At 36.2% G+C, this 19,454-nt stretch overlaps 1 protein-coding gene across 1 annotated transcript in view; it reads left to right on the top strand.

Annotated features, from left to right (window-relative positions):
- Positions 1–477: 477 nt before the first annotated feature.
- plekhg3 (pleckstrin homology and RhoGEF domain containing G3) overlaps positions 478–19,454 on the top strand; it is a 108,873-nt gene continuing 89,896 nt past the window's right edge. The window contains exon 1 of the mRNA XM_067417400.1: positions 478–686. The gene's annotated coding sequence lies outside the window, so the exon portion shown is untranslated. The remainder of the gene's footprint in view (positions 687–19,454) is intronic.

Raw genomic sequence — 19,454 nt, 5'->3', positions numbered from 1 at the left:
AGAGTCTTAAGTGTCTGTGTTTGTTAAGTTAAGACATTCACAGGACATGCTGCCATTTGTGCCTAATCATTTCAGCAGCTACTTTCTAAACACAAAGATCAAATGGAAAGTCACAGACATGATTGAACTAAATAATCAATCAATCAATACAACTTAGTTGAAGTGAAAAAAAGCATAATGTTTTCATTTAAAAGCTACATCCAGCTCTATTTTGATTTATGTAAGTATTATATAATTAAACTATTCAAATGTAATGTTGATGAATAACATGGAAACAGACATAAAAAACATTTAAAAAAGAAATGAAAAAGAGTTTTAACAATAAAACTTAAGGTCTATATGTATGTAAAACATATGTTTACAGTTATATTATGGTAGTTTTGTTCTTATGCACTGGTAAAAGTATTCCATGAGCACACGAGTACGCATGCGCATGCGCAGTCGTTCACTTTCGAAAAAAGCGGAGGGTTACAGGAGGCGAGTACATGATCAGGCTGTCATCTTTCCTGCTAACTAACAGGCAACAAACGGAGGAGTTTGAGCAGGACAGCCTTTTTATTGTCCTTTTGTACATCGACAAGTTATTTTTTCGTGTCACGGAGTCTTTGACATCATAAATGCAACTTTATCACGGACTGCTCGGTTGACATCTTTCGAAGCTTTTAAACTTTATTTCTCTTTTATCGGTAAGTGATTGCACGAGTTTACCATACCTTACTAAACTTGATTTATGTTCAATAGTTTAGTCTTCATCGTGTTTTCATCTTGTACAAGTGTAAAACTTAAGTTATCTACCTCCACTGATGTTTTGCCGAAGGAATCTAAAGAATTTGGGCATTGTATTCATTAGCAAACTACAAAAGTTGAAAGTGTGCGTTAAATGCCATATGTTCGTCACGCAGTGTGGATGACAGCTCTGAGAATACATATTTGCATGCGTTATTACGCTATATATTTATTATTTTACCTCACCTCTTAATTTAAACCTTTGATGGGGTTATTTGAAGCTTTGAAAAAAGGGTTGAATTATCATACATGGACATACATGCAGCTTCGTCAACAAGATCAGAGTATAGCCTATACACAAGAGTGTGGTTCAAAATTCTGATACCATATTGAACATTTTAAACAAAGAAAAGTTATTAGTTAAAATCAAGTATAGCATTATGCACTGTTCAGGTTCAAAATAAACACATTTAGCAGAAAAACCTCGGATGTGGGAAGACTTCTGATCTGAAGACTGGCTACATCCTATCAGTCTATCAAACAAGATAACAATTGTTTCACAATTTGCTACAGGACGAAAAACATTGTTAGGTAGTGCTCTGCAGGAAGACTTTCAGTTGTATAACATGTAAAAGATTGTGAAAGAGGCAGGATTTATGACTCAATCTCAGGAATGTTCTCAGTTATTAGGACATCTTTACAAATATAAAGCTTCTTTAATTTTGTTTATCATGTAATTTCAGGTTTTGTATGTTTCATCATGATTATGTGTGGTAGATGCAAACAAAATAAAAAAGTCTTAAAATACCATTCTGCCATTTCAAACTAAACAATAATATATTGGTGTGGACAAAGCCTAAAATGCCACGAGCTGTGTGTCTAGGCAGCATGTTTGGTGTCTGTAGTCATGAGTAGCCTGACAGTTAACTTGTGGCAGAAAGTCTGGTCTTCATTGCAGCTTATTCTGCCCACTTGACAGGAAGGGAAGCATCTCACTGACATGTAAAGTGACCAACCACAGTTTGTTTTGGTTGTGGAGTTTATCCAGTGATCAGATTGTTGCCAGCGCTGGCTATTTCTGTGTGCACCAAATGTTCAAGATGGGGTAATACAGAGTATGTCTAAAACCTCTAACATGCAGATATTTAAAAAAAAATTCAGGAGCCCTGCTCTTTGATCAATACTACACATGCCTTAATTTATTCATGAATAAACGTCCAGTCTGAATGCAACTTATGATGCTCCCAAATCTTGTCCAGCTGATTAGGTTTGAAATACAGCCACTGATTCTTGGCACTAACAGGTTGGGGAAGTCTTTGTTAATGGGTCCCATGTGAGAGTGTGTTAAACCTGTGATAGAATTCTGGACTCACCCAGTTCCTTTGGACTCACCCAGTTCCTTTTCCAGACCTGCCCGTGGCTGACTGAGTGCCAGATGGCTTCTTTCATTTCCTGATCCTAGACCGATAAGGAAAGAACACTTTGTTTAAAAAATGCACTTGTCTTCGATTTGTAGGCAAATCTGTGCTTAAAGAATCATAGGTCTTTAATGTTGTTGAAGAGACTCAAGACTTCCAGTGTAGAAGGTAATGAGTGGTTAGAAATGGTTTAAAAAATGCAGATTACCAGTCCGTCTTTGGTATCACCAGGGCAACTTGATGTCGCTAAACAAACTCAGTTCATTGACTAATATTTGCCTTAGCCTTGTTATTTGACTGTTAAATCTGCTGCTCTTTGAAATACACTATCAGTAAAAGGTTTAGACATACCTATCATTCATTATTATCACTATTTTTCTCCTATTAACGACTAAAATAATCAAGTCTGTAAAATAATGGATGTATGGTAATTTTGTAGTGGGCTTTTTTTTTTCCAAAGTAGTTGCCATGTGTGTTGGGCACATTTTAGGCAACAAAACTATTTCAAACAAGGACATATATAAACCCAGTTTACTCCAGTTTCTGTGAAAGTTTGATGGATCTGCTTGGTGTTGCAGAGATTAGATTTTTTTATCCCTTTTTTAAAATACTAACTAATTTCAAGCATTTACAGTAAGTGTACACCATATCAAAAGCTCTTTAAGATAATGAGAAATATACATTATACCAAGGATGGCCAAATCTTTGACTAGTGGTGTATTTATGTTTGTATTGGCTGTGACAGGTTTTCTAAGCTATGAGACCACTGAAAAACAATCAGCGGAAGTACAGACAATAGGATGGTGTTTGGTTTGGGTTTCCTTAACCCTTCATTGTTAAGAATGACTTTATAATGCTGTACCTGAACCACAGAGGGCTGTTTGGACAGCTTGGAACAGATATTCCTCAGCTAATAAAGGAATTTCACAGTACTTCAGCATCCCTTGCACACTTTCAAACTAAAGAAATGTTACTTTAAATTAACTTTAAGATGATAATAATATTTGACTTTAGGAAGAAGCCTAAGTAGAGAAGAGTTTGTCATTTATATTTGCTCTTTTTTTAGACCTATTACATAGGGGTGTTGAAATTATTTGTTTCTTCGATGCATCGCAATGCAGACGAGGACGATTCGGTATTGTTTCAGTAAGACCAGAACCGGTTATAATGGACTGATTATTTCCTGACGTCCTTTGTTGCATACGTACTTTGTAGCGGAAGCATACAATGGCAGAGAGAGGCGAGATGCATTTGAGAGTAATTAAAAATGCTCCAACTACTTTAAAAGCTGACATCTGGGCACATTTCAGCTTTCATGAACAACCCAGTAAGCACAACATAGTGAACACGTACTGTGTAAATCAAAGCTATCAAAACAATCATTTACACTTGGGCATATAAATGTATCTCCGCAAAATGGATATAAATCCAATCTTCAATTAGAGTGTGGACACAGCACTGGTAAGATCATTCAGTTTCTTTACTTTTAATTAATATGATTGTGTGTTGAGCACCTACAACTTTACTTTTGGTTTAATTTGTGGTAGTTTATACGTTGGCTTGATAAAAAGATACTCTGCAACAATGCATGCTGCGCTAGTGCTGTTATATCTGGCTATAACATGACAACCATAACACTCTATAACATTATAACCCTATAACATTTATTTTTTTTAGCATTGTTGGGGCAATTTACATATGCGGTTTAAACAACCATATGTATTTAGACTTTAGTTTTGACTGTAAAGCGACCCAGACCACCTCCTGAAGTGGCTTTTAGTATTTCCTGTTGTGTATTTTTTTTTAAATGCTCCTGTTGTTTGCTGTGCCCAGATGCAAGTTTTGTTTGAGACATTCAAGTACTGTATTTTCTTTGAGCAGGTAAAATTAAAAGGGTGATAAAGTTTCAGAGCTGAAAAGCTTTTATAGACACCAGGCCCAGAAAACAATTGTGTGCGCATCTTGACCAAGCCTGCAGCACTCCTGTAAATAACTGGAAGGTGATGTCTGGTTCGCGAACGAATTGTTCTTTTTAACCGGATCTTTTTAGTGAACTGGTCGAACCAGTTCACCAAATCAGACTGAATCGTTCTAAACGGTTTGCGTCTAAAATCACCGCTGATCCCACAAGTCACTATAGTTACTAACTTTCTGTATTGAGTGCTTTTGCAAAACATAAATGAAAAACATATCCAAGATGATGATGACAATAATAATTATTACTATACTAAGTTTTGATTACAAATACTTTATATGAATGTAACCGGTGACGGGTGATCCGTTTTTTTTTAATCGGTTCATTTAAACGAACTGTCCGAAAGAACTGGTTTGCGGAAAAAAACCCAAATTCCCATTACTATAACTGAAGCCTCTGCGCCTCGATCGCTCCCAGGTGGCCAGTATAGCCGCTCTTCCGTGTTTTCCAATGGATGTGAGACAAACTAAACAATCAAATTACACTTCATATATTTTTTTCCACAAAGTTAGTTTGTCATTGTATGCGGTTTTTATCATGATGATTTCATTTCAAGTTTAGTTTAAGTTAGTTATTTGATGCTATAAAAACGGGGGGTGTGACCTCGAATTTTTGGGAGCAGATTGGAGGTTTAGCTTTAATTTCTACATTTCCACAACTGTTCATTTCCCACCAACATAATGAATTGTTTTGCAACGGTGAGAGTGTGGGGGACTTTTGGCTGTACTTCCTGCTCTATTTCCTGCTCTCTACTGCGCAGACTTGGTCCCAAGATGTCAGTGCTGTCAGGGGGGGTTAGCAGAATCGGATGAAGTCCATATTTTTTACGGCCTATGATGCGATTTGTCCTGGTTGTGGAAGAACACAGTCACTGCATAAGCTTCCTTCTGATCATAATATTAGGTAGTGTTGTCACGATACCAAAATTATGACTTTGATACGATATCAGACTAAAATATCGATATATTGATACTAAAACGATACCACAGTAAAAAAATAAATAAATAAATAAATAAGATAAGATGCTTAATATGACAACAGAACTTGTTATTATTCATTGTTATTTTTTACTAAAAATTCATGTGGCCAGCATGTTCCTTAGGGTTGGGCATCGTTTTGATTTGAACAATTATTGATCAATTACTATTAAAATTATCTCACAATTTTTTGCTATCTCAATGTATCTTTTACAATGGGGTAATTGTGTTGCAATAGCTTACACACAGCACAAGATGCTTGATTTCGAATGGTAAATTGAATTTAAAAAGACGAGTAAACAGTAATAAAATAAGAACAAATAAACAGATTACAAACAATAGCACAAATAAATGCAATAGAATAGAAGATACAAATTAAACAGACTGCTTTATTTTTTCAGGTAAGTCTAACATTCAGATAAGAAACTGAATTAAAAAAATGCATAGTAATTACATTTAAAACAACATTGGATAATGTTCTTTGGAAAAAAAATTCAATAGCGTACAGATGAAACTATTAAAGTTACACAAATTGATCAGTCAAGAGCAGTTGATCGTTTGTCTTTTTGTAGTTTGAATAGCAAATGACTGCGGTCCCTTTAAGACTAACAGACGCATGGATCCTGCACTGTTCCTGTTACTCGTTCTTCCTGAACTGTTTGCGACTGTGTTTACGTTAATACTCTTCCAGATGTGCACTGATAATTCTTTGAGTGTATTTGACCAATAATAAGCTGGAAAAGGAAGCAAATGTTTGTACTTGTATCATGTCAGAGGCGGCTTTATTACGGTAGGCTATGTGTGTGTGCGCTTCAGATGTGGAGCACGAAATCTGCGGGGATTAGTAGAATTAATTTATGTGCAATCCCGCGCGAAATTCAGACCGATCACTCACTAACACTAACACACTGTCATGAGGAAAAAGTCCAGCAGAACGCGCGTTCGCCGTGCTCAGAGGTTAACCGGGCTGAGTGAGAATATGCCGGTATGTGTCAACTCGCTGACGGTCAGAGAGGAGAGCGCAGCTGATATCGATACTGTAAAAACTGAGAATCGTATCGTTTCAGATATTCCAGTATCGATATATATCGAAATATCGATATTTTTGACAACACTAATATTAGGAATATGTAATACTAGCTCCAGCTCACGTGGGGAAGACATGTACACATGTTCGCTTCATTTCACTGCAAAATTGTTTGTAAACAAGTCTCAGGTCAATGCTGGATTTGCAAACATATTGAGATTAAAACGCAATGCTGTGCCTTCTGTATTGGATCCGAACGGAATGGTGCAACACACTTATGTGAGTAACGTCTTTTTTTATATGTAATAGTAGTCCCAGGCTATGTGTTTTCCAGATGGGCTACTTAGTTGACCTCAAACAACAGTATAATTTTTTTAAAGCCCATTCCTGACACCTTTAATGGTTCAGTTCATATAATTGACTGAAAAAATTGTATGAGAATGCAGTGAATCGTCAATGCATCGTGATACTGAATTGAATTGAATCGATGACATGATAATCATAATCGAAACAAACCGTGGGACTAGTGTAGGTTCACACACCCCTACTACTACAGAGCAGGCTTATGTGGCAACCTCTTCACAGAAGGAGGTCTGCCTGTAGCAAGCTGTATTCGTCCAGTCAATGTTATTGACCTCATAAATGCACATAAGAAGAACATTACCTCCCAAAGAAATTTGGGTTTACAGATGTACAGTGTATTGACTTGAAGCTTAATACCCAATTTTTAAAATTAAAGTATGAACAGTGTGAAACTTAAAACAAGCATAAAACATTTCGCTGGGCAAAACAGGGATTTTCAACTCCCTCCAAAGACTTTCTATGGGGTTGCCACTTCTTCATTGCCCGGGCAGTGTGTTTGGGATCATTGTCATGCTGAAAGACCCAGCCACTGGCCTTGCTGATGGAAGGAGGTTTTTGCTCAAAATCTCACGATACATGGCCCCATTAATTCTTTCCTTTAAATGGATCAGTCATCCTGGTCCGTTTGCAGAAAAACAACCCCAAAGCATGATGTTTCCACTCCCATGCTTCACAGTAGGTATGGTGCAACTCTGCATTCTTTTTCCTCCAAACACGACAAGTTGAGTTTTTACCAAAAAGTTCTATTTTGGTTTCATCTAACCATATGACATTCTCCCAATCTTTTTCTGGATCATCCAAATGCTCTCTAGCAAACTTCAGACGGGCCCAGACATGTACTTGCTTAAGCAGGGGGATCTTGCATGTAGCCCCAGATCTAGGAAGATTATCCTTTATGTCTTCCTTTTTCAAATAATTGCTCCCAAAGTTGATTTCTTTACACCAAGCTGCTTACTTATTGCTGTCTGGTGCAGGTCTACAATTTTATTTCTGGTGTCCTTTTGCAGCTTTTTGGTCTTGGCCATTGTGGAGTTTGGGGTCTGAATGTTTGAAGTTGTGGACAGGTGTCTTTTATACTCTACTAGACTAGACAGCGGAAACATTATTGGATAATTCTTATAACTGACATTTCTCTGGGCCAATCAGAATCTTAGCTCACTTGCGTCAGAATCTTGAAGCACACAGCGTCAACTGACTGAGCTCGCCATTGAATTAGACGCCTGGCTACCACGTGAGTCTGACGGATGGAAGAAAGCAAGCTTAGTGTTCAATTCAAGCATGGCCTTAGATTACAGGGGGGAAGTGTCCTATGCACTTTTAATAAAGTGTATTTTCATCCCCTGCACTTTTATTGGGTCTCCCTGATCCTAGTCGACCCGCTCCGAGCGGGATTCGAACCGGCGTTACCTGCACGAGGGTGGGCAAGTTAACAGGGACGCTCAAGACAGCTTTCTCTACCTCGGTTGATTGTGTGCTTCTTGAGGTCATGGGCAAGTGTATTTATACATAGAAACCAATGTGAATACAAGATTTAAATTCAGAGACAAAAAATAATCTATGCATGACCTGTCATTTTATTCGTATCTAAATATGAGGAGGGAGCTCTACCAGAAAGTCCTAAAGCGGATTCTTAGAAACTTTGTCACGCTGGAGCTGCCACTGAAGGAAAACAATCGTTATGAGCGGAAACATGACGACGACAATCAGATGATTGCGACAATATATGCTTTATGTGTGTTTTTCAATCCATCTCAATGTAGGCTATTTACTGACAATAAAGTAGGCCTATATCATATGAATAATGCAGTGCTGCTAACTGACAGCTTTTTAAATATTTATCTTCTGCTCTACAAACTTGCATTTATTTAATCAAAAATACAGTTAAAACAGTAATATTGTGAAACAAATGAAAACAGACTTTTTCTATGTGAATATAGTAAAGTGTAATTTATTCCTGTGATCAAAGCTGAATTTATCATCTTTACTCCAGTCTTCAGTGTCACATGATCCTTCACTAATCATTCTCATATGAGGATTTCATAATCAAGAAACATGTTTGATTATTATCTGTGTTGAAAACAGTTGTGCTGCTTAAAAATGTTGTGGAAACCATGATACATTTTATTTTTCAGGATTCTTTGATGAGAAAGTTCAATGAACAGCATTTATTAAATAAATTATTATCTTTTGTAATATTAAAAATATCACAAAAGTATTAATTTCTCTCTTTTTTAAATTTTACCACAAATGTTTGAATGATATTGTGGTTTCCGCAAAAATGAAGCAGCACCATGAGCAGTAAAACTGTTTTCAACTCTGTAATAATCATAAATGTTTGTTGAGCATCAACAATCCTAATATGAGCATGATTAGTGACACTGAAGACTGGAGTAATGATGATAAATTTAGCTTTGATCACAGAAATAAATGACACTTTACTATATATTCACATAGCGAACAGATGATGTACATCAGAATAATATTTCACTGTATTACGTTTTTTACTGCATTTTTAATTAAATAAATGCAAAAAAAACGCCATGAACTTTATGTATGCCAATGCTTCAAATGTTGTGAAAACTAGTTTGGAAACACTTTTAGTCAAGAGAAGGGCCATTAACGCAGACAAATGTGGTGTCATGACAGAATTAGCTCAGTGTCCTCACCTTTCACAAGTTTTTCTCTTCACCTTTCCTCTTGTTTCGCAAGAGGGGTTCAGATGCACTCAATCTATTATATTCATATTATGAAATTGTATATTACACTGTTTTATTAAGACATAGCCTACTATTATCTCTCAATCAGCATAATTGTTTTAAAATTATAATTATAATTATTATTATATATTTTTTTATTTTTACAATTATACAAAATAATAGCCTCACCCGTTTTGGAATATTGCTTGATAAGTATCGATCTGAACAATGTTAAAAATGAAGTAAAAAAAAAAAAAATACATTTGCTAATACATTAGACCTTTGTATAGGGCCTACAATTGAGCAATATAGCTAAATAGCCTAATAAAGTTTTGTTTCAAAAATGGATGAGGAAAATATAGCACCTTGAAAATCTCTGTAGCTCGTCAATAATAAAAATGTGGCGTATGTCAAATGAAGGAAGGCTGTTGGAGTTTCTAATACTGACAAAAAGAAAGGTAAAATACACAACATATTACGTCAGTATACTGAATAAATAAAATCACGATTTAAATAAAAATCACATAACCTACCTCATATTTTAAGAATGAAATTTTTTATTTATTTATCAGAGATTTGATGTTATTGAACTCTGAAGCCAGGATGAATAACTTGACATGCGTTCTTGGCCACGTCAAACTGCAACTGGCAGCATGTTCAATGCTTACGCTAAAATTGTTGCTGACTAAACATTTTCCTGTTCCAATCTTTTTTTATGGACAGTAAAATGTTGCATACAGAACAATTGAGCTGCTCTGTGTCCACACCCATGAGCTTCGTCATTAAGGCAGTTTGTGATCTTCTGATTAATATTTCCCAATTTAGTAGTCCTATTATTCTGAAGTGGAACTGAACATTGATCTGTGCTTTAGCCTGCTCTTTGCTGTCTAGCGCAGCCTCACCACACAGATTTTACTCCGCACAATTAAATAAAACAGGCCGGGTGCTGATTAATATTTCATATGTCGGATACACATTTTTTTCTGTGTACAGCATTAAGTTGTACAGAAGAAAGCCGACCTGCCCTGAACAGTTTAAGAAGCGGTTATTTTGTTGAACAGACCGCCGTGTCCACCGAGATCGCCCCCTATACCCTCAAATAGGGCATTATTTGAGGGAACAGCCATTGTCCGAAACCATGGACATGTTCGAGTGCACTCATTCAACCCCACACCGCAATAACGAGTGTAGCTACAGCCGATGTACACAGGCTGTCCGACTTCACCCACACGTTTTCATTCACTTCTTCAAGTTAACTGCATTAGTAGACTAAAGAAGGGAATAGTGAATTAGTGTTTTGGATTCAGCCGTGGAGAACGACAGATGACGTCAAATGTTGAGATTTTCTTCACTAATGAGCGATTTGTAAATCACACACGAAAAATTTGAAATCTAGCCAAAATCTTATTTTCCGTGCATTATTCTAAACTAAACTAAACTATAGAAGGGCCGTTTAATCTTCTCTCTTTATTCCATTAAATAGGAAATGAAATAGGATTGTGCTCCGTTCAACTTTTCTGACATCCTTTACTCTTCTCTGATGATGACCTCTGGCCTACTTTCTGTAAGATCTGAATTTTTGCGGTTTGAATTTTAAAATATTGAATTTGATGATCTGAATTTCTTCTTCATCTGAAATCTTGAATCTGTATTTTCAAAAACGGAATATTTACAGTCTATTAATTCAGAACAAAATATCTGCTGTTTGAAAATACATGTCTATACAATTTTCCGACAAAAAACATTTCAGATGTGTTCAGTTTCAAATGTTCTATATTCAACATTTAAAAATTCAAATCCAGAAGTATGTAAAATGCAACATATTAAATTTTGTTAGATTACACTTGTCAATAATTCAGATTTATACAATTCAAATTCAGACCATTTTGTCATATTTCTAGCTCCATACAATCCATACACAGACGTCGCTCCATACGCTCCCATACACAGACGTCACAGCCTGGCACATTCTGAGATCTCTTGTTTGCTGGGTCTGGTGTCAATATAAGATTTTCTTTGACTAACAAGTATGTTTTCAGCTCTGAAACCTACAGGATATTCTTACTATCTATCTTTTATATATCAAAAGGTCAAGAGAAAGTTGATTTCTTAATCCAGGACTCCTTTATGGAGTGTTTAGTGTTTGTCCTACTTTTTTTCTGTAGGCCAGGTTTCTAAAAAAAATATATTAAAAAAAACCCTGTGGATGTTGATATGTAAATGTAGGCAGGCATGTTGATGTTTTGGGTTTCGGATCCAGAGTAAGCTATTTTTGCAGCTCTACTTCAATAAGTGATCTTTTTGGTCTGTGACCATTTTTTATATTAAAAAAGCTTTTTTTGTCTCAAAGATTAAGCCATAATTCAGTTTCTCATTGTTTTACCATTTTAAAAGATGATTAAATTCTTAATTTCTTAAATGGTGTGCTTTTTGTGTTTCTGAAAAGTTCAAATAATTTATAGTCATTGTAAAGTAATTCATATGAATCAAGTAGGCTAATGCAAAAAGAGAGACAATCACTTTATATGATGAACAGATCTTTTTTTCACATAAGCTTTGATCAACACCCATTCTTAGTGCACACTAAAATATGATAAACGTAAGCTCAAATGTGCTTGCTTGACATAATCGTTACGATGTGTGGCTGTAGATAAATCACGACTAATAAGCACAATATAAACATATATCAAGGGAAAACACAATCACATTGATTGGAGGAGCTAAGGAGGAACTAAAATCAGAGGGAATATATACTCTGGAAACTGAGGAGCTAATTAATGAGACACCTGAAAATAGGAATCTACCCTGCGTCTCAATCAGCTCCCTAGTTCACTAGTCAGGGCACTGTTCAGGACATAAGTCAATGGGCTGACTCCCTGATCAGTGCCCTGACAACTAGGGAGCTGATTGAGACGCACCCTAAAGCTGTGTCTCATTTCATTTCATCGTGCAGCCTTTGAATGCGACCTCCGGAGGACGCAGCCTTCTAAAGTGAGAGACAGCTTAATTAATCAGAAACTGAGGAGACAAATGGTGAAACTGAGAGAACTGAAAAAGCCCTGTCCAAACGCATTATCTGGTCACTGAAACAACTTTTTTTTTTAAACTCTTGCCAAGGTGAAGACTTTTAGAAACTCCAGTTGCAGTGTTGTCGTGTGGACTGATTCTGCCTGATTCTGCCAGAACCAGAATCGACAATAACTTTTTTTTCTTTCTTTCAGGCTTCTGATTGGCCAACATGGCTTTACGGTTAGGGTTATATTTACACCTGTTGGTTTGGCATGTTTTTGACAGTGCTTCATAGCGTGTTTTTGTGATTTTTTTTTTATTTTTTTTTTATTTTTTGTGGTTTTTGTTTTTTTGTTGAGAAATTCAGTTTATAAAAATACCTGTGTATTTGTTAACACACTAGAAGATTGACAAGAAAACTCAGACATTGAAACTAGAAAACCCATTGAAAGCAAAAAAAAAACTAAACAAAATCTAAATGTGAACTTAATGTGGCACACAAAAGCTTGTTTTATGTATGCATTGATAAGTGTTTAATGGGACTATACAGATTTATTCTGAAGTCACACGCTACACAAAAATGTGCATCCAGTATCGAAATTATTGTAAATAGATGAAATGTTACTTTTCAAAATATTGCCTTGTAGCATGCCACTTTTTGTATTTGTTATTTTTGTGTCTTCTATCCGCATTGGCTAATGTGGTGCTTCATAGTCTCCCAGAATAGGTCCTCTTGTATCTGTGCTTTGCCTCGTCATGTGATCTGGCACTGGGCTGTTAGGGGCTGTTTGTTCATTGTAGTTCTCCAGCTGTGTCATTTAACCCCTATCCCTCTTTTTAGCCCAGTCTGAGAACAAGATTTAGTTTCTTATGTCTCCATGTCATTTCATGCCTGCGTTTGGGTGCTTTAGGAGTCGCTTCAACATGGTAAGTGTCATAAGCATTTCATGAGTATGTTTTGGGAAAGTCAACCTGAACTTGTAGTTGTCTCTAAATGTTATGGGATAGGTAAATGTACATTAACTTTTGACGAACAGTAAGAACTTTATTTTGAATGGATGAAAGCCATCTCGCATCACAAAAAGTCAGCCTCAACAAACCACTAAGCAAATCAGATTTCAGAGAGGAAAGAGTATATCCTCCCTCAGCCTTGTGAGCTAAAATTAGTAAATTGACTTATGGCTCATTAACGTTGTGGCAGATTTAAAAGATGAGTGGTGGAAATCCCCCACAGCATGATAGGTGAAATGATTCGTTTTGGATTTTATTTTGATCATGGTCTGTTTTAATAACCAACTCTGTAGGCAAGCATTAGTGACTCCGAGTAGCTGCAGAATGACCATGCAGAAGTTTGCTATGGGTTATGTTATTGGTTAAAACATACATTTATGACTTAGTCATGACACCAAGACAAGTCATGATTTTAACTGTATATAGAGCCTTATTAATTTACATATTACTGTAAAGTCTGAATTATTAATTGAACTTTGAAGCAAAGCTTTTGTGTTGCCATAATGAATGATTAAAGCATACATGTTAAAATTCTTTCTCCTATCCCAGCCTAATACACAGAGACAACTTGAGTGTGTCATTGTTGCAGTCATTTGTCTTAAAAGCAGAGGGGTGTAATTTCTGTGGTGCTAGTGGCATGAAACTGGAATTTCTTATTGAACACTCCCCCAGTCTGCCATTGGCTCGACAGACGGATAGTCCTGCCTCAGAATGGCTCTGTCAGGCTGGTCTGGATGTTCAGACAAACAGAGCAATGTTTTAATAGCATGACAGAGTCACAGTGTTTACACTTTCTGTGTACCCTTCTTGATTAAGCTCGGATTAATATTTCAATTCAAAATAATTATACACTTAACCTTTAAGGTGGTTAAGAAGAGGGCTGCCACTAACTACTATTTTTATATAGATTATTCTATCAACTAATTAATCACAATAATTTTCAACAATTGTACTTAAAACATAATTTAACTTGCAATTCTATAGTAAATGTACTATAAAAAAAGTATAAACGTAATCAAGCCCTTGACAAAATGTAAAATTAAAAGGTATCAGCAAATACTACCTCCATACCTATACTGAATCGATACCATGGCAAAAAAAAAAAAAAAAATACAGTAAAAGTAATTAAATAATATGACAAACCTTATTATTCATTGTAGGGCTGCATGATAATGGTAAACATGATAATCACAATATACATCGATAATCACGGTTATTGATCACGATTATTCTGTCAAAAAGGGTAATATTGTTTACCTACCTACACTTCACCCAAAAGGCCTGTAGGTGACACACTGACTTCATTTAACCATGATAACTACGTTAGATGGTAAATCAATACAAAACACATGGTTTTGGTGAAGGCTTTGTTATCCGTATTCACATTAGATTTCGTCACATTAGCACCACAATTTGTTTACAAATGAGACAAACCACAGATTCAGATTGCCCAGCAAATTCTTAAAGCAAAGAACAACGATATAAACAAATGTCTGTGGCTAGGGACTAAAATGCTTAACATGAAAAGTGCGTAATGTGGCTTAATTATGCGTTAAGTGTTTTCCTTCTATAGAAAACCGTTACAAAGAAAACGCTTAACATCACTTAATGTAGCCTACTAGTGATATTAAAAGATCAAATTCTGCACAAACCAATTTTTCTGTATAGAATGCTTTATTAGTATTTAATGTTTACTAAGTTTGGTCTTTTAATGTCACTTTAGCCTACATTAGGCTACGTTAAGCGGCTTTATCTTTATGGGAGGAAAGTGGCAACTAAATGCGTTGCGTTCCTATTCAGGGCTCATCTGCTTTTCTGTACATAGTATGCTATATTAGTGTGGTTTTCACTATGTGTGGTTTGTCAATAACACTTCGTTAATTAAGCCACGTTAAGTTTTTCTCACATTTTCATGTTGCGTTTTATTAGTGACGATATAATTTTCAACCGATTCACATCATGAAACTGCTAAAACCTTTAGGATCTTCAAAAGATAAAATGGCAAAACTCGTAATATTATTTCCAATAATTCTAAATTAGGTTTCTTTTCCCGATTTAATTGTCACATTGGTTGCAAGGGTGCGTTTATTCTACATACAGTATGGTGGAGATCCGTTCGTGCATTTGTTGAAATTTAGCGCTAAAGGTTTGATCATGGCAGAGTTAGCCACACAAATAAAGACTGGTTGTATGACACTTTCAGTGAAGCAAGATTTCGCTGTGGAGTTCGCTAAACTCCAGTGCATGTTTGTTTTCAACATTATCAGCGCTCCTTCCGGATTTAGAGGGCGCGCGTACAAAGGGTTGTCAGTTTGCACTGATTAAGTAAGACACCGGGAAGAAAGTATATCCTTTTAAGGAGAAAAGCTCTGTTTGGGGGATTTAACCTCTTCAAATCTGGTAACCACAAGCATGACTGCTAGTGGAGGCTCGTTATCGACGCAAACCCCAAAGAAAAACAAGTTTAAAGGATAAATAACGAGAGGGCCAATATTGTGACGATTATTTGAAATCAATCGACAGAAGCAGATTTTGTTATCACGATTAAAATATGATTAATCATGCAGCCAAATAGGGCTGATACTATGATCCATGGATAATGACATGCAGGAGTCGTCTTTTCCTGAGATTTATGAGTCTGATTTCGATAACATTACATAAATTTGTTTTATGTAAGAGTAAATTCTGCATGTATGCGGATGGGTCAGTGTATTGAAGCATGTGTGTGGCTGCTTGTCAAGAAAGGAAAACAAAAGTTTTATTCAAATTCTGAACATATAGACCTAAACATAAAAAATAAATCATATTTATATTTCCTGGACAACACGCAAACAGCGCTCCCTGTATAACCACTAAAAGCTGTCACTCATTCAATAAACACAATCTCACAAAGTTACGCTATATTAATCAGTGAAGCTGGTATACAATGAATCTCTTATTTTTCCAATGTCTGCACTTACAGAGATGAGTGTTAACTGAACTCAGAACCTCGAGGCTCGAGCGGTGAGTGGATTCCAAATTCAACACCTGTGATTGGCCAACTTTGTTGTAGAAATCTACAAACATGTCTGTGATTGGCTACATTACTCACCGAAGCGAAAACACAATGGAAATGTAATCATTTGACGAGTGCAAATACAGATACACACTGGATCTTTTGCTAGCTCCTTTTTGCTAATAATATGCTATTATTATGAATTCTTACAGAGGATTACGAGGATTACAGATCATAGACAAGCAGTTATGGGGAGCTTTTCCCTCAGAAAGCAGAAGCAGCATCAGGCGGCAGTGGTTTGAGTGAGGAAATGACACGCTATTATCAAGTCCGTCTCAATCTCGGAACAGTGATGTCCATGGGGTCCGTAGTCAAGCCTCCCCCTACCCCACCTCTGGCGCCGGGCCTGGTTTTGTGTGTTTTTGCTGCATTCTCGCTGCAAACCAGTGCTGCCTCTCAGTTTTTTTGCCACTCAGCAGGGAGCAATTGCAGTCACTCCAGCTGACGGTGAAGTCATGTGCATTCCCTCTATTGACAGAAATGAGAGAGGGAGGCGGAGATGTGAGGGAGGATTTTTCAGGTGTGACTTGTTACTGCGTAGAGTCGAAGTACTCTAAGAAGTGCTATCTCCTTTTTAATTAGCTTAGAAAAGCACCACATTTTATTATGCCATTTATTATATTATTATGTCACCATACTTGATCGTTCAAATTTTCGTGTACCTGTATTTAAATAGGGAAAACGTGGAGGTGTTTGGTCGCTTCTAACTTGATCTCTGTTTGGTACCATAGTGAATGAACTTGGCTTAGTGGGCTAATCTAAATGCTATCAGAATGTCACCGCGCGTCAGAGCGATTAAGTTCACACACTGAGACGAGAGAGGTATATGTATCAACTCGTCTTAGTTAACAGAATAACATAGTTTAATATGAAAAAGTGGTGAAGTATCCCGAAGTAACCCTTTAATGTAGCAACAGAAATCTCTGAGGTTTCTTTAAAAATATATTTATTTTTGCTTTGAAGATGATCGAAAGTCTTATGGATAAACAACATGCGGATGAGTGATTTATGACTTTTTGGGTGAACCATCCCTTAAAAGCAAGGGTGTTAACAAACCATTGACTGGGTGTAGGCTTCCAAAACAGTTACATAATAGGCAAACTACTTGGCCAAAGGTATGTAGACACCTCCTAATTAACGGATTTGACTGTTTCAGATACACCCATTACTTAGAGGTGCATAAAATCAAATGGGTATACATCCATCCTTTGAAAAACAGTAGAATAGGATGTTCCTTTTTGTTCCCGTGAAAGTCAACCAACCATGTACATGTTAAATGCAGCATATATTTTTGTATTCTGTATGTGTTCATAACACAACATATGATTTAAATTGGATGAGAAAAAATATGTCTGAAATACTAATATTACCTACTCTCGCAAAGCTAGTCCTACAATTTTTTGTTGATCATTTCGCTCTCTCTTTCTGACCCTTACACTAAAACAGGCTGATTTTGCTACTGTACCTACAGACGTATCATTGTTGAATGTGATTGAGCTTATAGTTGTGGTATTTAATCAAAATCTGTTGCATTATTTTCATTTTAACACTGTGAAACTGCTTTTTAAACAATCAGCATTGCAAAAAGTGCTATATAAGTAAAGTTGACTTGACTTGACTCAATTTGTGTAAAAAGTTAATGCTGGTTCTGATAAAAATGTGTCAGAATACACATTGGATTGCAGTTTGTTGTGTATGGGGCTGCATAGCTACTACCAGTCAGGGTGCCCAGTCTGAATTTATTAATAATCACAGACAACCACAGCATGACTGTTTCTTTTCCCCAAATCACACAATACACACACCTGTGAATAAACATAATTTGAATTTTAGTTGCAGTGCTAGCTGGTAACCACAAACAATTAACTAAACTAATGGTGATCTGTCAGCTTTATTCCTGATAATGACTGACTGTATACTATATATATATATATATATATATATATATATATATATATATATATATATATATATATATATATATATATATATATATATATATATATATATATATATATATATATACTTCAAACTAGTCAAGCTACTAAATGCTAGTGTTTCTTAACTTCCATTTTGCTTTGGTGAAAAAATACATACTGACTGTTGACCAGTTCTGCATAGGTCGAACAAACTACAACATGAAAGGATAAACAAAGGGTATACTGGCTGGCAGGATCATTTGTTGGAAGTGGTAACTGGGTGTGGGATCCTAATCTTCCTTTTGTTTTATGGCCTGTCCTGAACAAAAGGAAATGGATTTATTTTCATAGGTTCATCATAGTCCAAAGCTTGCTGGTGCAGTTACATGTTGCTATGAAAGAACTTTCTCTATATTTTCTTTAAACAATTTAATCCTTAAAGGGTTAGTTCACCCAAAAATGAATTTTGAATTTTGGTCCAAAAATATCAAAAACTATGACTTTATTCAGCATTATCTTCTCTTCCGTGTTCTTCAAATAAAGATTCAAATAGTTGTCAATCAGCGTATTGATTCATGATTAAAAGACTGATCAAGCATAACACCCAGGTGCTTAACTGCAAAGAATCACACAATGGTACAACCATTGAGCAACATATTATATTCTAACCTCTTTTGTTTAGTGGCATTAAGTTCTGTGGTTGATCCATCCACTCAAGGGCGCCGTAAAGGGGTGGAAGGTTAGGACGATTCTAAGGGCCCAGACTGATTTAGGGCCCAGAAGAGCAGACCCCCTTTTTCTTTTCTTATTTCTTTTCTCTTTTTTATACATACATTAAATGTGCTTGGGCCCCTCATGCAGTAAATGTGTATTTTGTCCGTTTTGACCATAGATTTTATATTTTAAAAACGAATTTCAAAATGTCAGTCACAACCTTCTCCCCCCTCCCTCACAATGGTTCATTCCACCTGCGCGGTCCGCGCTAGCGTGAGCTCTTGGTTATTGCACTTGCTATGATGAAGCGCAGACAGTGACACACGCAGGTATGTCACATCAAAAGTCGGGGCATCAAAAACGGAAAGAAGGAAAGAGAAGACAGAGAACGCCGAAGTCTACAGTATGTCACACAGTTTTTCAAAAAGAAAGGCAGCTTGCCCTATTCCTCTAACGTTATTCCAAAACTTTCAGAGTTAGCCTACTTATTTTTGTTGCTACATGACCTGCTTTTATCTAGCTAAAATAATTACTGAATTATGATTTACATCCAACAATACATCT

This window comes from Pseudorasbora parva, chromosome 15 (assembly GCF_024679245.1).
Source record: "Pseudorasbora parva isolate DD20220531a chromosome 15, ASM2467924v1, whole genome shotgun sequence".
Taxonomy (NCBI): domain Eukaryota; kingdom Metazoa; phylum Chordata; class Actinopteri; order Cypriniformes; family Gobionidae; genus Pseudorasbora; species Pseudorasbora parva.
Note: the sequence above shows the minus strand (reverse complement) of the source record. Positions and strands in the feature narration are given on the sequence as shown.